We start from the raw sequence: 5,076 nt of genomic DNA, 5'->3' as shown, positions 1-5,076 counted from the left end.
TTTGAAATCTCTCAGCCACTGAAACTATTTTGTCTCATTTTGCATCCCCCTTTTGGTCGATAAGATACTCTCAGTCCCACGATGCCGGGTCCACATTCATCCCCAGGAGTCATATTCTGCATTGCCAGGGAGATTTACACCCCTGGGAGTCGGGTCCCACATAGGGGGTAGGGCAGAGAGTTCACCTGTCGAGATGGCTCAGTTAGAGAGAGAGAGGGCCACATCTGAGCAACAAAGAGGTACTCAGGAAGAGACTCTTAGGCACCATTACATGCAAGTTTAGACTCTCCTTTGTGGTAATGAGCTCCATAGGGGCAAGTCCCATGCTCGAGGGCTCAGCACATCAAACCACCAGTCCCAATGTTTGTGACAACATCAACACCAGTCCAGGTGAGGATGTCCAACACATCCGCACCTTCCCCCAGATCCTCGGGGCTGGGGAGGGGGAGACTATAAATATATTTTTTATTATCTGCCCAAATTACTCTGGGATGTGTCACTATTTCACTCCAGCCTATACTAACCCACCGTATCTCACTTCCTATTCAAAGTTCCATGCAATTGTGGTGTCTGAACAAATCGACTGTAGAGTTGTACCATTTAGAAAATTTAGATCCTGTACCAAATAGGTATCTATTCCCTTGGTCTCATATGGAAGTTGAAGCTTTAAAACACAATCAGTTTCAACCTTTACCCTTTGGCCTGGCTTGCTCTGGTCTTAACCAGACCTGCTTCATTCATATCACTAATTGAAGTCTGGGCTCTTTTTCAGTTGTTTTTTTTTTTTTTTTTTTTTTTTTTTACAGTGGCTGTATGCACTAATACTGACATTCATATCTGCCGAGCTCTAGCTCTGAGTTTCAGGTGTCTCAGAGATATGCATTGTTACAGAGACCAATCAGGTTATATGCTAGGGGATCAGCATCTCAAAGTTTAGAGATAGGCATTACAATTCAGGGATAGAGTTAACTGCTGTAAGAGCTTACAATCTAGGGACTATTACAATTATTATGTCCACATTAGACTATGTTCTAAGATTCAATTCTGAGTTTACACATTGTAGTTAGTCCATATTGGTGAGGCATCATCCCTCTCACCATGTTTTCTCCAACACAATGTGGCCATTTTTAATGAGATACTTCCACATTATAAGACCTGTGCTGTGATCTTTTTATTTCTGCTTCATCAGTGTTTCCTTCATAAACCAGTCGATACCTCTTATCTACAGAAATGTCACACTATATGAATTCCAAAAACTGAAAATGGCAAAGCAATGTTTTGAAAAGCTGGTTGCCATAAATGATGGACATTTTTCTATTTAACATATGTGGTATGATGTACCTTCCAGCAATCCAGTAAGTCAAAGATGATTACCATTATTTTCAACCAAGAAGCTAGTAATATATGTCTAAAACAAGATAAAAATGGAAAGCCTAAAATGTCCACTCATATATATTTGTTTTATTGAATAGTTTATTTCCATCAAATAAAATGTTATAGATGCAAACAATGAAAGCACAAAGAATACCTTAGCTTTCGAATAAAACAACACATTTATTAATGAATTGGAGAAAATATAAGTAAAATTTAAAATGAAAGATAATATTCTTCCACTAAATTTTGTTACAAGCTAGTAATCCAAAAAATTAAAAAAAGAAAAAAAGTTAGTGCATGTGATGCTCTTTACTGGCCTTATCTTTATTGCCACTACAATCACTGTCAAATTTGTGGTTACATAGGGACATGAACATCATCTACCCCCAAAGACTAATACTATTGTAATTTTATTTTCTGTTTGGTTTTTACCATGCATGTGTGTGTATGTGTATGTGTATGCATGTGCACACATGCATAGATATTCATTCTTGAATCTCTATACTGAAATCAATTGGGAACTCTGAAAATGACTTATTGATCTATATTATCACAAATAATTATTTAATAAAGAGAAAATACCAAAACAGTGGCAGCAGCTAAGGTTCTGCCTTCTCTGGGTTCTGGAGAAGACAAGGTGAAAGCCATCCAGGAGTAGAATGATGACTATGTCCTGGAGTAGAATAGGTGGCTTTGTATATTCAGCAATTCATACAAGACAGTAACCACAATCATAGGTTCTCCCCTTTCTTTTCTACCTCCACCTCTTCCTTTACTATCCTGAAAGCACTCAGAAAATCTGCTCACTGGTGCTTTCTTTTAAAGTTCAGGAGAAAGTTTTATTGTCACTAGTTACGAAAGGCATTTGCTTCAAAACAATTTCTGTGTCTGAGAGAGAGGGAGAGGGACTGAGACGTATGACAGAAAGAGAGAGACTTGGAGAGAATACATTCATTTGTTTATTCTATATTTTACAGCCAGGAGCTATGCTAGGCACTGAAGATAAAGCAGTGTTCAAGACAACCACTGCCCTACAGAAAATAGTGGTTTTTATAGTTCATTAATGCTGCTGGAATGCAAAACACCAGAAATGGATTGGCTTTTATAAAAGAGGGTTTATTTGGCTACACAGTTACAGTCTTAAGGCCCTAAAGTGTCCAAGATAAGTCATCAACAATTGGGTACCTTCACTGGATGATGACCGATAGTGTCCAAAAAACCTCTGTTAGCTGGGAAGGCACGTGACTGGCATCTGCTCCAAAGTTCTGGTTTCAAAATGGCTTTCTCCCAGGATGTTCCTCTCTAGGCTGCAGTTCCTCAAAAATGTCACTCTCGGTTGCCCTTGGGGTGTTTGTCCTCTCTCAGCTTCTCTAGAGCAAGATTTGTTTTCAACGGCCGTCTTCAAACTGTGTCTCATCTGCAACTACTCTCTCAGCTTCTGTGCATTCTTCGAAGTGTCCCTCTTGTCTGTAGCAAGCTTGCTCCCTCTGTCTGAGCTTATATAGTGCTCCAGTGAACTAATCAAGGCCCATGCTGAATGGGCAGGGCCACACCTCTATGGAAATTATCTAATCAGAGTTATCATCTAGAATTGGGTGGGTCACATCTCCATGGAAACATTCAATCAAAAAATTATAATCTAATCAACACTAATACATCTGCCCAAACAAGATTGCATCAAAGATAATGGTTTTTAGGGGGACATAATACAATCAGACTGGCATAGTGATATTTGTGGATTTATTTCTCAATTTAAAAAGTTACTAATGCTATTAAAGAAACCAATCTGAGGAGATATGGAAGACTTTACCAAAGAAGTAACATTTACGGTGTGATGTGAAGAATGGTTATGACATAGTAGCCAAATAAAGACAGACAGCATCCCAATACAGGTACTCTATGGGGGAAAATCTTCAGGCAGGAAGGCGTGTCTCACTTTCAAGAAGGAAAAAGAAGGATCAGTGTGGCTAATGAGATCAGAGCCAGAGAGTCTGCAAGCTAAGGAAGACTGAAATAGAAAACCTAGTGTTTTAGTTTTCTGAGGTACTCAAGCAAATATCAAGAAATGGGTTAGGTTAAATAATGGGAATTTATTTCTTCATGGTTTTGAGCTTAGCGAAAAGTCCAAATCAAGGCACCATCGTGGTGATGCTGGAGAGAAGTAGCTAGCAGAGATGGAGGACTGAAGATACCGGAGAAGCAATAATAGATGGTGATTTGATTTGCTAAAGCTGACGAAATGCAATATACCAGCAGTGGACTGGCATTTAACAATGGGAATTTATTAGCTTACCAATTTACAGTTCTATGGCCATGAAAATACCTCAATTAAGGCTTCAGTAGGATGAGACCATCTCTGAAGACTGGTTACTGGCAAGCTTGGGCTCCTCTGTCATATAGCAAGGCACATGGTGACATTTCCGGGTCCTTCTCTCCCAGGTTTCATTGATTCAGCTTCTGGCTTCTCCATCTGTGACTTTTTCTCTCAGCTTCCCTGGTTGCTTCTCTGAATTTCATCTCTTAGCTTCTGTATGTGTTTTATCCTCTTATAAAGGACTCCAGCAAGAGGATCAAGACCTACCCCAAATGAGGCAGGTTCCATCTCAATTGAAATAACCTAAGCAAAAGGTCCCATCTACAATAGGTCTGCCCCCACAGGAATGGATTAAAAGAACATGGCCTTTTCTGGGGTACATCAGAGCTTCATACTACCATAGATGGCATATGGTTCCCAAGAAGACAGGAGGGGATAAGAGGGATCAGGGGCACCAGTGGCAAGATAGGCTTGATAAGGGGAAGATAACAGAAGATGAAAGGATGGACACCAGTGAGGGTGGGACTGTAGAATTTGGGAGGGAGGAATTAAGGGGCTACCAATCTGAAGGCTTCTATGATCTCTGTGAAGTAGGAAGCAAGGCCATGTGCTGAGATGTAGGTGGGTCTGAGAAGAGCAGAGAATATTTGAAATAGCTATTGAAGAGGCTGATTGTCACAGCGCAAGAGGGCCAGTCCAAAGGCCAAAGAAGACAACGAGCATTTTCTGATACATGAACTTTTATTCAGGGCTTACTTACAGGATGAGACGTTGTGGAGAGATCATGATGGCTCTCTCAAGCCGAGCAGATATCATGTTCGCAGGGAAGACGACCTAGCTATGCAAAGAGGGCAGAGAGCCTTTTATAAGGGTTTAAGACAATGGCCTTCCTAAGGGTGGGGGGAGCATAGATGCAGGAATAGGTCATTCTGATCTGGGGGGTGGTGCAGGAAGGACTAGAATAACACTTGAACAATTACATTTTGCTTTTTGTGAGACTAAGAGCCTCTTACTTCCTGCCTGCTTGCATAAAGTTACATTTTAAGGTCAATTTACCCTTTTTTTCTTTACTGGCTTAGAAAGACAATAGGTTAAACATTTAGCTGCCTGGGTCATGCAGACTGCTGTGCACCAAAGATCTGCAGGCCTGTTTTGCTCAGGCCAGGGTTGCCACACTGATAAAAGTAGATCAAGTTCCTGGTTTAGTTGGTCTTTGAGGATTTTCTCTGCCTGGGTTGATTGATCATGCCTTGTTATGTAGGTTCTTCTCTGGAATCCCTGAAAAGGTAAAAATACAGATTCTTTGAGTAGCTTTATTAATTACTCATTTCAATAATCCTCAAAGTTTAGCCATTGTTTAGTACCCTCAATTTTTCCTTAAGGTACTG

The sequence above is a fragment of the Choloepus didactylus genome, chromosome 8, assembly GCF_015220235.1.
Source record: "Choloepus didactylus isolate mChoDid1 chromosome 8, mChoDid1.pri, whole genome shotgun sequence".
NCBI classification, from domain to species: Eukaryota; Metazoa; Chordata; class Mammalia; order Pilosa; family Megalonychidae; genus Choloepus; species Choloepus didactylus.
This window is presented reverse-complemented; position numbering follows the sequence as displayed.